This window comes from Lissotriton vulgaris, chromosome 9 (genome assembly GCF_964263255.1).
Source record: "Lissotriton vulgaris chromosome 9, aLisVul1.2, whole genome shotgun sequence".
Classification (NCBI taxonomy): Eukaryota; Metazoa; Chordata; class Amphibia; order Caudata; family Salamandridae; genus Lissotriton; species Lissotriton vulgaris.
Window position 1 is genome coordinate 1,190,475,413 of NC_141697.1, and position 17,870 is coordinate 1,190,493,282.

The 17,870-nt window shown below is 48.6% G+C and overlaps 1 protein-coding gene across 1 annotated transcript in view; it reads right to left on the reverse strand.

Moving 5' to 3' along the window:
- The window catches only part of CCDC174 (coiled-coil domain containing 174), an 82,899-nt gene that overhangs the window by 35,046 nt on the left and 29,983 nt on the right, over positions 1-17,870 (reverse strand). The window lies entirely within an intron of this gene.

Here is a 17,870-nt window from a genome sequence, read left to right on the forward strand (position 1 = left end):
GTTTTAATTAAATATATTACTTTGGCATTAATAACACTTAAAATTAGATAAAACCTTTAAACGATGCCAAGTGCTCTCAAAGTTATTTAGACTTTTTATTTTACCATTTGGTTTGTATAATACTTTTTACCAGATTGAGCCACACAACATGCTAAGTGACCAATAACAAAAATTCACATCTGGCAGAATATGGCAATGAAAAAAACATCATGTAAGTCTGAGTATTCTCATCCAAATACAAGTTGAGCAATACTTGATCCTACGCAGTTATTCTATTTAATATCCTCTTTCCCATTTTCATCTGTGTAGGAGAGTAGGGTCTGCAATCCTATGATCACCCAGATTTTTTGCTTTTGTTTCACTGGTTTACGACTTACTCTGGCTGTGGGCCTGCCAATCAGACCCACAGCCTGGCTGTTCTCTTTCTAAATTACGAGATGTACCCTAGGTGCATTTACCAATTGGTACTGGGCCGCCTTATCAGACCCTGTAACCCAGGGCGTAGGTGTACCCAGGGCCGCCAGGGGCTGCAGCATGTATTATGCCACCCCTGGCTGGCCTCCTAAATCTGACACAACTGGCTGCATGACAGCTGGGGCAAAGTCGTGTAATCACCCTTTGCTTTAGATATAGTAGCCCTATATCTAACCCTCCAATGGACACCCGAGTCCCTATCAGTCACTCCTATGGCAGGCCTTGACAATCCTGAAGGCAGAGTGCATGGGCTCGTGTGAACTAAGCTCTGGCCCGAGCCGAGCCCGGTTGCAGCTTGCGGGATCAAGACCCAATGGCTGTTCCATGATAACGCGTACCATATCGGTAACTTCGGTGTCGCGTTATCAAGACATGTCGAGTAAGGTGTCATACGAATCGGGGTGCTGCCCTCTCACCAACCCTGGCGACGAGGTTAGCATTCCGCCCTTCTAGAGGGACACGACATGTACGTAACTGTGAACCCCGGTTAAAGTTAACGAAAGCCTCAGCTCCACAAAATGGATGCTGCCACCACAGACACAAGTCTGACCTCCTGCGGCTGGGAGTCCTTCCAGCGAGGAGCACTTGGACAAAGGGTTTCCTGTCGAGGGCGGTGTTCGCACCGTCCCAGACAGGGTTTGTGTATTCTGGGTAGGTAGGGCTTTTGCGAGAAGGTGACTGCGGAGTGGCACCCCGGTGCTCACTACGCATCTGCCGGTTAGAACCAGTTCCAGGGGCGACAGCCCTGGCCTGGGGAAAGTCCGGCAGGGGAGAGGGGTGTAACTACCCCCCTTCCTGGTCCCACCCTTAGGGCAGGACCTAGTCATGTACCCACCCCTTTCTTTAGGATAAAGGCCGGAGCGGGGACCCTTCCAAATTAGATCATCTTTGAATCAAGAATACTTTCTACGAAAGGACTTCAAGACTCTTCTTAAGATTTCTCCCTTGTGGCTAAGGAGTAGTCACCCTGCATCAGCGGGCACCATCTAAGAACTCTGCGGTTTGCTGTAAGTCCTTCCTCAAGGAATCCGACGGCCCAGCTCGACGAGAACCGGCTTCCCTGGCACCTCTGACCTCTACCCACGTCATCAGCTCAGCTGTGATCTGTGGGTGCGACGAGACCTCGAGGGACCGGCCATCATCAGAACCTGCACGCTCTTAAAACCAGCACGACCATCGAGGTAACTCTCTGGTGAGTGCTCTGGGGTCCGAGAAGCCCCGACCCTGAGCCGCTCCAGCCCCGAAGTGCAGTCTCCCAGCATCTCCACGATCTGCGTGGGGCCCTTCTGCTCGCTGCTCAGCACGTTGTCTGGTCACTTGCCGCTGGCTTGTGCCCTTCTGTGACGACGACCAAGAATCAACACTGCCGGTCTGGTTGCTCCAGACCGACCCTTGCTTCCACCTTTCCGAGAAGCACCCCGGACCCTCCTGGTCCACTCAAGACGCCGACAGCGACATCCGTCGTGGGACAGCTCGCACCTCCACCGTGGTCGCCGACAACGCCTCCTGGTCCGTGAGACTGCAGAGCCTAGCGTCGCCCACTCACCTGGTCGAGGTGACGGCCAACTGGTGCCTTCCTGGTACCCTCTGACTACTGGCTAGTAGTACGAACTTGGTCCCCTCTGCTTTCAGGTTTTCATCAATCTCCGATCCAGGCTTGGATCCCAACGAACTATTCCTCACTGGTCGCCGGCCAGCAACTCCTTTTCTTCCGGCTCCTGGCTCGTCAGCGAAGACCCCGACGCCTGTAAGACTTGCAGCCGCAGCCCTCGTGGCTAGGTAACTCGGCATTTCGGTGCCTGCATAGCCTCCTTACTCTAGGGTCCCGAGTCCCTCGCTTCCGACTTGCCTTAACCTTTCCGTGTCCTCGGACACTTGTCTTTAAACTGTGCACTTGAAGTATCTGCTAAAGCGATTTGGTTTGTGCTTAGTACCCTGTCCTCATAAAGAGTACAGGGCTGTTGTGATTCTTAATAAATATACTGTTTATTTTCATAACACTTGTGTGGTGTCCTTTCACTGGGTGTTCAAGGGGTACATGTGTGGTAAACAGCTGGCTTAACACGCCCTCTCGAGTCTTTAGCCTTAGACTGCTCGTATCCACGCTACTAGGATAGCTGGTCTATAGGTTGACTTACAACCAAACACCATAAGGGTCGTTGGAACGATACATAGCGGTCGCTAGAATAGCGAACGTTGCATATCGGGCCAACTTCTCACATTGGTGAGCAGCGGTTGGGATTTGAGCTTGCTGTTGTTTTACCACACGTATCCTAAGAATATCTTGTTGAAAGATCGCACAAGTACTGTTAGTACATATAACTAAAGCTTAGAATACTCTGAGTTCTACTGAACCAGCTGTTGTAGCTCCTCAAGGCTTAGCACACCTTGGCTACAACTCTTAGCAAGGGAAAAGTAGGAAAACACATAGTGTAGGTAGGTGCATCACTTACACCACACTAGAAACAGTATGTCGGGCCAAGGAGGAAACCCTGAGTCTCCCCTTGTGTCAGTTGACCCTCCACAGGTCATCCCTTCAGGATATACTGTGCTGAGCTTCAAGGAGTTAAGACGATTGTGTCACTCCCGGAAGATTCAGCAGGGGTCTAACCCCACAACGTCCTTTCTGATTGGTCTCTTGGAGACTTATGATGCCAGGAGAGCTGAGAAACTTCGTAGCTCTTCTAATCCAGAAGGAGACATGCCTCCCCTCGAGGGAACCCGGGACGATCCTGACCTCATTCACCTCGCAACCGAGAACGAGGATGTGGAGGAGGATGAGGATGAGGATCTCTCTGGGGACGAGGCAGATAAGGGACAGGTAGAAGTCGGCAGACTAAGCAGGTCCAACTTAAGCAAACATGATAGCGGTACTGGGGGACCCCTGGGGCCACTATCAGGTCAGCTTAACATGGGGAATGGACGAGCCAGATCTCTATCAAGAGGCTCTGGCAGATCCCTTCATACCAACGGCTCTCACAACTCTTCTCAAAGAGGGATGACGTCCCCTCAGAGGAGAGTGTACGAAGCGAAGGAAAGAGCAGCTAATCTGCGGATCGAAAGGGAAGAACTTGCCCTGGCCAAGGAAAAGCTTGCTTTTGCTAGAGAGCAACAGTTAAGTGGGGCAGTCCCCACTGGTGGCAGCAATGTACCTAGTAATAGGGAAAAGAGTTTCGATACGAAACACCTTGGGAAGATAGTGCCCCCCTTTAAACAAGGGGACGACATCCACAAATGGATTACTGCTTTGGAGAGGGCCTGCACTGTGCAAGGCGTTCCCCAGAGTCAGTGGGCAGCTATCTTGTGGCTCTCCTTTGAAGGTAAAGGAAGAGACAAGCTCCTCACCACAAGGGTAGAGGACGCTAACAATTACCAAGTCTTGAAGAATACACTCGTTGAAGGGTTCGGCCTAACCACTGAGCAGTACAGGGTGCTGTTCAGGGATACCCAGAAAACGCAGTCTCAAGACTGGTCTGATTTTGTCGATTGTGCCACTAAGGCTTTTGAGGGCTGGTTGCTGGGCAGTAAGGTTACTGATTACAAAGGATTGTATAATTTGATGATGAGAGAACAAATTTTAAACAATTGTCAGAACCAGTTGTTGCATCAGCATCTTGTCGACTCGGATCTGACCTCTCCTCAAGAATTGGGGCAGAAGGCAGACAAATGGGTTCGTACGAGAGTTAAACAGAACCAGGGCCAGAATCAAGGTGGTCAGAAGAAAGCAGACCAGAAGGGTAAAGATTCTAAGGGGGAACAAAATGACCAGAAGTCTTCGACAGGTCCCCAACAACCCAAAGAGGGTGGGGGTCAGGCTCCCCAAAAGAAGAAAGAAGGCCAATCCAAACGATGGTGCCAGTACTGTAAAAGTAAGTCTCACTGGTTTAGTGAGTGCACCAAGAAAGGAGGAGGGCAGACTCCTGCCACTGCAGCCCCTAAGGCACCTGTGCCCCCTAGTACAGTCAGCAGTGGTAGTGCGCCTCCCAAGGGTTTAGTAGGGTTAACCCTGGGTTCTGAGGGGCGTGACAACTTAGTTGGCACACTCACTCAGGCTGTCCTTGTCAGTACAGGGGACGTAGACGTGTCCCCTGACGTAAGCCCCAATACTTTGGGCAAATACAGACAGACGCCTTTTATAAATGGAAAGATGGCTCAGGCCTATAGGGACACTTGTGCCAGCGTCACCATGGTGACGCCTAACTTTGTGGACCCTGGACAGATCATGCCAGGTACAGAATTCCTGGTGACCAATGCAAGCAATGTCACTACCAATCACAGTATGGCAATTGTAGCTTTCTCCTGGGGAGGGGTAACTGGCCAAAAGAAGGTTGTAGTTAGTCCAGACCTCCCAGTGGATTGTTTGTTGGGCAATCATTTGGAGTCGTCACAATGGTCAGAAGTGGAGCACCGGACTCACATGGAAATGTTAGGTTTGCCAGCACATGTGTTCGCTGTGACTAGGTCACAGGTCAGGAAATGCCCCACTGAACAGGTGCTGGATCCTGGAACAACGGACCAGACACCTCCCAAGAAAAAGAGCAGTAGGGTTAAGGCTGCGCCTTCCCCCTTGCCCCAGGTCGAGGATCAAGTCTCAGAGGAGGCTGACCTACAGGAATTGAGGGAAACTGAGCCGAGAGAGTTCGAACTTGATCAAGTTGAATTCTTGGGCTCAGGGGGACCCTCAAGGGAAGACCTGGGGAAGGACCAGTTAGACTGCCCTTCTCTTGAACCCCTCAGACAGCAGGCTGCTGCTGAGGCTGCTGGGAACGCCACAGGTACCCACAAGGTATACTGGGAAGATGGACTCCTGTACACTGAGTCAAGAGACCCCAAGCCTGGCATGACCAGGAGGCTGGTCGTCCCCTTGTCTCAGCGTGGTTTCCTACTTACCTTGGCCCACGAGATTCCCTTAGCAGGTCACTTAGGCCAGACGAAAACGTGGGACAGGCTTGTCTCGCACTTTCACTGGCCTCACATGAACGAAGATACCAAGGAGTTTTGCCGCTCCTGTGTCACTTGCCAAGCCAGTGGTAAGTCAGGTGGCACGACAAAGGCCCCCCTTATACCAATGCCTGTGGTGGGGGTGCCCTTTGAACGGGTGGGGATCGACATCGTCGGTCCCATGGAACCACCGACAGCATCAGGGCACAAGTTTATACTGGTGGTAGTGGATCATGCCACCAGGTATCCTGAAGCTATTCCCCTTAGGACCACTACAGCACCTGTTGTGGCAAGAGCCCTAGTTGGAGTATTCTCCAGAGTGGGCTTCCCTAAGGAGGTCGTCTCCGACAGAGGTGCAAACTTCATGTCGAGCTACTTAACTGCTATGTGGAAGGAATGTGGTGTCAACTACAAGTTCACTACACCCTATCACCCACAATGCAATGGGCTTGTTGAGAGATTCAACCGGACCCTAAAAGGGATGATTCATGGACTACCGGAAAAGCTTCGGCGTAGATGGGACGTCCTGATCCCCTGCCTCTTGTTCGCCTACAGAGAAGTCCCACAGAAGGGGGTTGGCTACAGCCCTTTTGAACTTTTGTACGGGCATCCTGTAAGAGGACCCCTGTGTTTGGTGAAGGAAGGATGGGAGAGACCTCTCAAAAAGCCTGCAGCCAACATAGTGGACTATGTGCTCGGCCTCCGCTCGCGGATGGCTGAATACATGGAAAAGGCATCCGAAAACCTTAAGGCCAGCCAAGAACTCCAAAAAGCTTGGCATGACCAAAAGGCTGTCTTGACTGTTTATCAGCCCGGACAGAAGGTGTGGGTGTTGGAGCCAGTGGCCCCAGCAGCACTCAAGGACAAATGGTCCGGGCCCCACACCATCCTGGAGAAAAAGGGAGAGGTCACCTACCTGGTCGACCTGGGAACTCCCCGGAGCCCCCATAGGGTGCTTCATGTCAACAGGCTAAAAGCATATGTCGACAGGAAGGACATGAGTTTGCTCATGGCCATAGATGAGGGACAGGAGGAGGAGAGTGACCCTCTCCCCGACCTGCTCTCTCAGAATCCTGACGATGGCTCGGTAGATGGTGTTGTCTTTTGCGGCAGCCTCTCCGAACATCAACAGAGCGACTGTAAACAGGTTCTTCAGTCGTTCCGACATCTGTTCTCTCTGACACCCAGTCAGACCGATTGGTGCACCCATGAGGTCGACACTGGTGACAGCTTGCCCGTAAAGAGTAAAATCTACAGGCAGCCTGATCACGTCAGAGACTGCATCAAAAGTGAAGTGCAGAAAATGTTGGAGCTGGGAGTCATTGAACCCTCGGACAGCCCTTGGGCTAGTCCCGTAGTTCTAGTGCCGAAACCTCACACCCAGGGTGGTAAGAGAGAGATGAGGTTCTGCGTAGACTACAGGGGCCTCAATGCAGTCACTAAGACTGACGCCCACCCAATACCAAGGGCAGACGAACTTATTGATAGGCTGGCTTCGGCCAACTACTTAAGTACGTTTGACCTGACAGCTGGGTATTGGCAAATCAGGTTAGCTGAGGACGCCAAGCCTAAAACTGCATTTTCAACCCCTGGTGGGCATTATCAGTTCGTGGTGATGCCCTTTGGTCTGAAAAATGCACCTGCCACCTTCCAACGGTTGGTGAATCATGTCCTTACTGGGCTGGATGACTTCTGTGCGGCATATCTTGACGATATTGCTGTCTTTAGCTCCACCTGGGAGGATCACCTGGTCCACCTGCGGAAGACGTTAGAGGCACTGCAAGCAGCAGGTCTCACTATCAAGGCCACCAAGTGCCAGATAGGGCAGACACAGGTTGTATACCTGGGCCACCTAGTCGGTGGAGGTCAGGTTCAGCCACTGGAGAGCAAGATACAGTCAATCAGGGACTGGGCTCCTCCAACCACCCAGACTCAGGTTCGAGCTTTCTTGGGCCTGACTGGATACTACCGGAAGTTTGTCAGGAACTATGGGTCCATCGTGACACCATTAAATGAACTGACAAGTAAGAAAATGCCAAAAAAGGTTCAGTGGACAGCGAGCTGTCAAAAAGCATTCGATGACCTAAAGCAGGCCATGTGCACGGCGCCTATCCTCAAGAGTCCGGACTACTCCAAACCATTCATTGTCCAAACAGATGCTTCTGAGTTGGGTGTGGGAGCTGTTCTTTCTCAACTGAATTTTGATGGTCAAGACCAGCCCATTGCTTTTATAAGTAGACGGCTGACCCCTAGAGAGAAGAATTGGTCAGCTATTGAGAGGGAGGCCTTTGCTGTGGTTTGGGCCCTGAAGAAGCTGAGGCCGTACTTGTTTGGCACTCACTTCAAGATTCAGACCGACCATAAGCCCCTCTTGTGGCTAAATCAGATGAAGGGTGAAAACCCCAAACTGCTTAGGTGGTCCATTTCCCTACAGGGGATGGACTTCACAGTGGAACATAGACCTGGTACTGATCATGGCAATGCCGATGGGCTCTCCAGATATTTCCACTTAGAACAAGAAGACTTACCTGGTCAAGGTTAGTTAGTTGTTCCGACGTTTGGGGGGGGGTCATGTAGGAGAGTAGGGTCTGCAATCCTATGATCACCCAGATTTTTTGCTTTTGTTTCACTGGTTTACGACTTACTCTGGCTGTGGGCCTGCCAATCAGACCCACAGCCTGGCTGTTCTCTTTCTAAATTACGAGATGTACCCTAGGTGCATTTACCAATTGGTACTGGGCCGCCTTATCAGACCCTGTAACCCAGGGCGTAGGTGTACCCAGGGCCGCCAGGGGCTGCAGCATGTATTATGCCACCCCTGGCTGGCCTCCTAAATCTGACACAACTGGCTGCATGACAGCTGGGGCAAAGTCGTGTAATCACCCTTTGCTTTAGATATAGTAGCCCTATATCTAACCCTCCAATGGACACCCGAGTCCCTATCAGTCACTCCTATGGCAGGCCTTGACAATCCTGAAGGCAGAGTGCATGGGCTCGTGTGAACTAAGCTCTGGCCCGAGCCGAGCCCGGTTGCAGCTTGCGGGATCAAGACCCAATGGCTGTTCCATGATAACGCGTACCATATCGGTAACTTCGGTGTCGCGTTATCAAGACATGTCGAGTAAGGTGTCATACGAATCGGGGTGCTGCCCTCTCACCAACCCTGGCGACGAGGTTAGCATTCCGCCCTTCTAGAGGGACACGACATGTACGTAACTGTGAACCCCGGTTAAAGTTAACGAAAGCCTCAGCTCCACAAAATGGATGCTGCCACCACAGACACAAGTCTGACCTCCTGCGGCTGGGAGTCCTTCCAGCGAGGAGCACTTGGACAAAGGGTTTCCTGTCGAGGGCGGTGTTCGCACCGTCCCAGACAGGGTTTGTGTATTCTGGGTAGGTAGGGCTTTTGCGAGAAGGTGACTGCGGAGTGGCACCCCGGTGCTCACTACGCATCTGCCGGTTAGAACCAGTTCCAGGGGCGACAGCCCTGGCCTGGGGAAAGTCCGGCAGGGGAGAGGGGTGTAACTACCCCCCTTCCTGGTCCCACCCTTAGGGCAGGACCTAGTCATGTACCCACCCCTTTCTTTAGGATAAAGGCCGGAGCGGGGACCCTTCCAAATTAGATCATCTTTGAATCAAGAATACTTTCTACGAAAGGACTTCAAGACTCTTCTTAAGATTTCTCCCTTGTGGCTAAGGAGTAGTCACCCTGCATCAGCGGGCACCATCTAAGAACTCTGCGGTTTGCTGTAAGTCCTTCCTCAAGGAATCCGACGGCCCAGCTCGACGAGAACCGGCTTCCCTGGCACCTCTGACCTCTACCCACGTCATCAGCTCAGCTGTGATCTGTGGGTGCGACGAGACCTCGAGGGACCGGCCATCATCAGAACCTGCACGCTCTTAAAACCAGCACGACCATCGAGGTAACTCTCTGGTGAGTGCTCTGGGGTCCGAGAAGCCCCGACCCTGAGCCGCTCCAGCCCCGAAGTGCAGTCTCCCAGCATCTCCACGATCTGCGTGGGGCCCTTCTGCTCGCTGCTCAGCACGTTGTCTGGTCACTTGCCGCTGGCTTGTGCCCTTCTGTGACGACGACCAAGAATCAACACTGCCGGTCTGGTTGCTCCAGACCGACCCTTGCTTCCACCTTTCCGAGAAGCACCCCGGACCCTCCTGGTCCACTCAAGACGCCGACAGCGACATCCGTCGTGGGACAGCTCGCACCTCCACCGTGGTCGCCGACAACGCCTCCTGGTCCGTGAGACTGCAGAGCCTAGCGTCGCCCACTCACCTGGTCGAGGTGACGGCCAACTGGTGCCTTCCTGGTACCCTCTGACTACTGGCTAGTAGTACGAACTTGGTCCCCTCTGCTTTCAGGTTTTCATCAATCTCCGATCCAGGCTTGGATCCCAACGAACTATTCCTCACTGGTCGCCGGCCAGCAACTCCTTTTCTTCCGGCTCCTGGCTCGTCAGCGAAGACCCCGACGCCTGTAAGACTTGCAGCCGCAGCCCTCGTGGCTAGGTAACTCGGCATTTCGGTGCCTGCATAGCCTCCTTACTCTAGGGTCCCGAGTCCCTCGCTTCCGACTTGCCTTAACCTTTCCGTGTCCTCGGACACTTGTCTTTAAACTGTGCACTTGAAGTATCTGCTAAAGCGATTTGGTTTGTGCTTAGTACCCTGTCCTCATAAAGAGTACAGGGCTGTTGTGATTCTTAATAAATATACTGTTTATTTTCATAACACTTGTGTGGTGTCCTTTCACTGGGTGTTCAAGGGGTACATGTGTGGTAAACAGCTGGCTTAACACGCCCTCTCGAGTCTTTAGCCTTAGACTGCTCGTATCCACGCTACTAGGATAGCTGGTCTATAGGTTGACTTACAACCAAACACCATAAGGGTCGTTGGAACGATACATAGCGGTCGCTAGAATAGCGAACGTTGCATATCGGGCCAACTTCTCACAATCTGTTTATCCCTTTCTTCCCATTCCACTGCATCAATTGCTTGAATTTTGACAAAAGCGATCAAATATGATGACGTCATTGCTGCAGGATATAGAAAATACCAGTGGATAAAGTTTCAACATGCTACCTCAACGAGTCTATTTGATTTTGCCTAAGTGTATTTACCTGCACATAAATATGTTTTTACTTTTACACAGGCACAACCTATGGCAGAATCCAAAATATTATGACAATTGGACTGAGTAAATTAAGTCTCTATGAGATGTTGCTTAAGGTCCTCTCTACCAGTCAGATACTAATAACACAACCTCAAATAATGTTGGTAAACCATAACATACAAGTTGTCTGAATCAGTACCTAACACCAGCAAATCTGAAGTTATGCACTATGCCTTTAAATGCAGCAGCTCATCCAGAATTTAAGATACAACCAACAAGATGCAGACTTAAATCATATAAATGTACAAAACACTTTCCAAAGGGAATCTCTGGAAGAGTAAAAGAAATATATAACCAAGGGAGAGGGATGAGAGGCACCCTATGATCTGACAGGCCATGGTTACCTGTAATAATTGTTTAACAAATAATATTAGCTAAAAAGTGGTTTAATTCTACAATACTGTCATCTTTAACATAAAAATTTGCATGTACGGATAGTTGGATATGTGATTTGATTTTTTCATGTACCTGGCTTACCTGCAATAGGTACACAAGTATTGGCCTTTGATCTCAGTTTGATTGCCACACTGGAAGAAAAAATAATGATCTCTGCTGGTAATTCCCCAGACAAGGATGCAGGCATTTCCTGAACTAGCTAACAATAAGAAACAGGTGAGCCAAATGCATTGCTCGGACCCAGACTTATGCATCTTGCTAAAATGAAAGTGGGTGTTTTTTTGCTAATCTTAATTACTTAACATAAAATCTAAACAAAAGCCGTCAATAAGTGGAAATTAGTGCAGCATTAGGAAAAGCTTTTCCATGCGCTATGCCAACATGTGGAAATGATGTGCACTGCCCTTAGATGACTGGGAAGACGTGGGTATGGTGTGGGGTGCTATATCCCCATGATTATAAGATATACATCGACAGTTTTATTTTTGAAGTCTTTCTGATTCCAATGGCTAAGAGACAAATACTAATAATTTAAAGGGGTATGCAAAGGCAACCTATCCACCGAAAGTTAAGTTTGCGCTGGACTGCACCCAAAAGGCCTATGTACCTGGATGGAGGACATCTCAGTAACCCGAAAGAGCTGTGAACAGACTAACATAGTACAGGGCATTATGTTTTTTCCAGAGAAAATCTCTCTGGCAGCACCTGTGCACAACCACTAACTTGATTTATGTAATGCTAAATGAAGCACTTCTGCAGTTTTACTGGCAAATGACAAGTAATATTATCTGATTTCAGTTACTCAACTTTCCTACTTCAATTTACTGACCCATTGTTGGATTTCGTATACAAATATGGAGTGATGAGCAACTAAACAAGCATTTGCAATGCAATAGGTCTCGCATTTGAGAGAGTTAGAGCTGTTGGTGTTGCAAATGACCATGTCTTTCACCTATGTGTTTTGGTTTGGAGTGTAATGGATGGTTGTAGGTTGTTGTGGAAATATGTGGGTTGTATTTGAATTATCAGTTGTGGTATAATGTGTACATTTGTGGTGTTTTGGAGGCATGTGGTGTGTTGTGGAATTGGTTGTGTATTTGAAATAGGTTTGTGTGGAATTATGTGATGTTTTTGTAACTGTGTGGAGTTGTCTTGTGTGGCATTGAGAGTAATTATGCGTATTGGAACTATGTGTTATGGTGTGGAGTGCATTTCTGTGAATTGCTGGTATGAGGTGTGGAGTGCATTTATGTGGGGTGTATTTATATTTTATTGAATAGAGTGCTGTGAAGAGTAATTATGTGGAGTGGAGTGGCAATATGTAGAATGTAATTATATTGAGTGGTGCAGAACTGTGTGGCATTGAATTGTGATGGGTGGAATTTTGTGGCATGGTTTATAGTGGCACTATGTGGCAAGGTGTAGAGTAGTATTTTATGGTATGGAATTATGTGGTTGAACAGGGATCTCTAGTGGCATATCTTGTGTGGTTCTAGAATGTCTTAATGGCTCACACCAGTGACAAGAAACCGTGCGCTGGGGATACATCTATTGTCACCAGTGTGGCTCTATTCAAGAAGATTGTGGGATCAATAGATGCCAAAGAATAAATCAAGTAGAGCTTACCTGTGCTAATCCATGCAGTGGCGTAGCAAGGGGAAGCGGTCTGCACGAGTTGGGGCGGGGGAGGGTAGGGGGGGCTGGGGTGAGGGAGCATCACCAGAACCCCCACTTCCCCCACCCGTTCTTCGTCGCGGCCGTGGGGCACCAAAGGCAAGGAACACCACAGGCAGCAATGTGCCTAGCTACCCCACCGGGTCCATGCCTTTTTGAGGTTTCAGCAGCTAATGTTGCCAGCCACCCTTAAACGCAATCACAAGTATTTGTAAAAGAACGCTTTCCTTTGGTTAGTTAGTTCTTAGCTCTCCCTCCCATATGAAGATCCTCTGATGAGAACAAAAGTAAGCCTTCAATGTTCATGACTTCAAGGAGCACAATGGCTCCTGTCGAAGCTTACTGAACAGGTGTCTTCTCTGCTGGTCTTCAGCAGTAGCACCAGAGAGCTCTATGCGAGCAGGCAGATGAGGTAACCGACACTTGTTATCGAAGGGTGCAGGCGTACGCTCATAGCACTGTTTCATGTACCCGTAATTACCAAACTGTAAGTGCATCTAAGGACGTAAGAACTTGGAGTCGTTCTGGGCGCAGCACCCAGAAAAACATAAATGACAATTTACAACACAGTTAGCAGCTCTGAAATTAAAGAGACTGAAAGTATTTTTGGTAAGCTTGTAGATTTTCTTATACTTTGCTACCCAGAGCCTCACACCAGCTTCTGTATTTCTTAGCTTGGGATGAGCCCGGTTTAAGCTACTTTCATCACCTTCCAACTATAACATCGGTAAACCCGTCCATACTACAATAGAGGCTCAAATTAACTAGCCTAAAACTGTCTTGAACAGTGTGTGCACATAAGAGAACATCAAAATAAATGTAATTTGGCTAGGTTCCTAAAGTTTAGACAGGTATACTTGAGACCAGGTGGCGATTTAGAGGATACCCGCTGGAATTATGAGGCAGGGGAGGACCAAATTATGTGGCAGGGATTACCAAATTATGTAAAGATAAGACAAAATATGTGACATAATGCAGCACATCTGGCGATTGTATGACCTCATAATGTCATTTTTACACGTTAACACTATCTGGAGAAAGGTTTTATTCCATTAGTACCAGCCCGACACCAAAACACTTCAATCTACAAAACAAAGATTAACAATCAACCTTTAAGAAGGGCCTTTTAGTACCCCACAACACGTGTTGCTGCGTTTTAGTAACTTTTGATCTGTTGGAGCTAGAAACATTGTTCAAATCTGCAGATTACGCATGGGTTATGATGGATTATGTGGCAAATACTGAAAATCCATAAACATTGAGGCTGAAAAATTGCATAATTCCAGTGGTCCATCAAGAGTGATGGCCATCTGAGGTGAAATTAAGCCTTATTAAACTATTTTATTAGCCTATATGGGGTTACATATAGTCTATATTTCAGCTGTTAAATCCAGAAGTTGGCATTACACTAGACTAGACAGAAGGGCTGGCAAAATCATGACATGTGCCCAGTCACCTGAGCATGAGGACATGGCCCTGCAAATATGATGAAAGAACACAAGGAAACTGGCAGTTCTTTTGTAATTTAGTTTTTAAGCAAGTTCAAGAAAAACTGAAGGGGCAAATCTGGTGGGACCTGCTTCTGTGCAAGCCTTGTAAAGACCTGGACGCACAGGGATCCAAACACCTAAAAATTACAATTCTGTCAGGAGAACGCTGTTTAATCATATTTTTTTAAACTACCACCATCATGTGTAAAAACCAATAGGTCTGTCCTTAGCAATTGTGAGGTCGTTTTTGTTTGCTTAATTTGAAAACCTGCAATATGGAAAAACAGTGTGATAAATATATCAAATAAAGGAGCATTCCAGAGCCCAACACAACAGCACATACACTGAAGTGTACTCCTTCTCATGCTCCTGTGCGCATGTGATCGAACAAAATGCTCTCATTCACAACGCGGACAGCCGGTGAATGAAGTAGGTTGACAAACTACCGTGTAACCTGAAGTTACGGGGCAGTAGATGAGCTATACAACGAATGGGAGATATGCAACTCTACTTAGCAGAACTATTAAATAACAAAAATCAAGGAGCAGCTCCAGTGGAATTGCTAGTGGTATATAAAGCAAGTTGGGCAAAAATGAACAGCTTTTCCATCCATAGAACGAAGTGAGCATCTCCCGGTTTGAACACTGAAAGTGTTCAGACCTGAAGCGCTTTGCAATTTCTGGCTCTAAAGGTGGGGAAGGAGGGCACAGAGAGGTTTTGTTAGCCTTGGGGATGCCACAACACCTAATCAGCAAAATACATTTTTATAGGCACATAAGCTGGCACTGGAGATTAGAGAACAGTGAGGGAGGTTTAAAAGGGGAGCCAAGGAAGGTCGAACTATTGGTACTCACAGCTCAGATCTTTTGGCCCTACTTTCGGTTTGAGAAGGAAAGGGCTTTTACAGGTTATTTTGTTAAGAAAATAAGTGCCGGGACTCTTGTCAGAAGGCAGCTTGCACAAGGCCATTTCTCCTGACAGCACCACCTAAAACAAAATAGAAAGTGGGCGAAAATGTGGTGCAATGGCCAGAGCTGCCGACCTTGGGAACGAGGCTAGAGGTTTGGCGTCAGCTCAACATTAGCAGCTGAAATCAGTGGTTAATTTGTTTGTATGAGATGCTCTTTAACTTGACTCAACCTATAATCGAAATGTTTGCCTGTTTCCTATTCCACTCGTCTACAGCAAGCCAGCGTTGTCTTAGCAGAGGCGTCTCGTATGCAACTCCGAGACCAGATGCCTTTAGTTAAGACAGCGCAGTGCCCACCTTGCGGGTGTTCGTGCAGTGGAGGGGGCGGGGCGGACGGGGAGGAAAAGGTACGGAGCAGTGTAAAAGGTATACCGCGATGCTCCGAGAAAAAAAACACAAAGCCACATGAAGGGCGTAGATGGGTGAGGGAGGGGAAACAATGGAGGAAGCGTAAGATATGTGAATGATTGAAAAAACAAAGTTGATTGAGCCGTGCGCAACGCAACGCTCGGCTACCATTATTAAGTATGTGATATGATTTCTTTAATTAAGGTAGAGCCTGTCTTGCGGATGTTGGTATAGCAGTGTAGAGAAGGAGGAACTGAGCGTATTTTAAAGATGTGACGCAATGCTTCCGGTAAAACAAGTTCTCGGCATTGCGTGGTGGGGGCAGGGAGCGGCACTGCGTGGCGGGGGCGGGGGAGCGGCTTCCTTTGAAGTCTGATGCCGATGGTGTACGATGTGCACGCGCCTGGCACACATGCACTGTTGGCAATCTGCCTCTGGGTGCATTTTTCAGAGCCCATACTTAAGTCTCACTGAGAACGCATGGGCGTTCAATCAGCGAGACCTAAAAATAACCTATCCTTGTAAATACTCAGAAGGTAGATCTGTAGTCATTATTGGAGGCTGAATGTAACACCCTAAGATCAGATTACGAGTCTGGCGGTCCTAGGACCGCCAGACTTGTGGTGGTGCGGCAGATCCAGCCACCGCCGCCCCGGAGGTCCGACCGCCCGATTACGACTCGGGCAGTCAGACCACACTAGGACCACCGGATCCGCCAGGGAACTGCCGTTCACTGGCATAGGAGCAGCAGTCAGAGGCCGCAATATGCTTGGCGGGACCATCATGGCCCTGCCAAGCATATTACGAGTTTCCTCTAAGCCAGGCTGTTCATGGCAGTAATCCGCCATGAAAAGCCTAGTGGAGAGGAAAGAAAGGGGGCCCTGCAGGGCACCCCTGTGCCTCAAACATATGTGGATGCACACAGGGAGTATCACATGTGCCCCCCTGTGTGCACGCACATAGGTTCCTGTACGCATGGACTTTCAAGTCCATGCTGTGCAGGAACTTTTTGAGGCGTTCCCATTGCGATGCCCCGTTAAAAGGCACAGTGCTGCCTTTTAAAGGGCACCACAGGGGGAACCACCACGCCGCCCACCAGACCACTGAAAAGTAGTGATCTGGCGGGCAGGCGGCAGAGACCTTTGGCGTAATTAGGCCCTTAGTGTAAACAGTTGTGTTGCAAGGTACTAACCTAGGATTTGCCTATTAAAGAGACGAGGCATTTCTTCCGAGTTTATAAACCTGTGCTGTTCAATTACACTATTTTCTGTGTCTGCACGTAATGCATACGGACTAGCAATACAGAAAGAAGTCCAGAACTCAAATGCAAGATTATGACAGTTTTATATACAAGCCTAGGCACTATTGTATCAATCGGGTGTCCCTCTGTACGGCAGAGCTGACAGACCACATACTTTACTATTTACACCAAGCAGTACCTCAATAAAGTCAAACAGAATAAGAAGTGCCAATTGAAGATTAAACTGTGATCACAGCAGGATGGTTTGTGTTGAGTTTCTAATTAGGCACTGCTCACAACGAACGCACTACAATAAACGGTAAAAAAGTAGCTTTCTATCCCACATAATATTTGTTTGCAACTCAGAGCAGTTAATGGAAAACATAAGAGATTTAAACTTGATAACATTTAAGAGAATTCCTAAAATATAAACCCGTGAGGAAGGTTATACTGTTCTTATATTGGACTGTAAGGTTTAGAGGGTTAGTACAGTGCGGCATGGGCTGTTCTTTCTTGCTGACGAGTTCCCAGATGCTTGTCTGGATTCACATTGAGGTAAAGACCGCCCACCCCATGATTGGTCTTTTATTTATTTATTTATTTATTTGTTAGATTTATACCGCGCATGGCTGCCCCAGCAACGGGGCGTCCCAGCGCACCAACAACTCCTGGACATTAACCGCAACAAACAGCCTTAAGCCGGGAAAAGCCAGGTCTTAATGGCTTTCCGGAACGCAAGATGGTTTTGGATTATTCTAATTGACCCGGGGAGAGAGTTCCAAAGTTGCACGGCCAGACAGCGGAAGGAACGACCACCCGCTCGGCGGCAGAAGAACTGCATATTAAGGATATTGTGCAGGGGGCAGATGGTCAGGCGAGCCTAAATAGAAATGCCACTATTAAAGCGGATCTCCAGGGAATAGTCACTCAGAAAGAGGCCAGAGAATACCAGTCTTCCATGGCAAAGCGTTATGAAACGGGTGAGCAGGCGGGGAGGGCATCTGCACTCCGGATCAGGCAGAAGAGGACTAAAAACACAATTTCCAGTATACAAGAGGATGGTATCGATTATACGGTGCCTAAGGATATATTAAGAGTTTTTAAGACCTTTTATCAAAAAATGTATGATGAGGAAGATAGGTTGCATGATCAGAG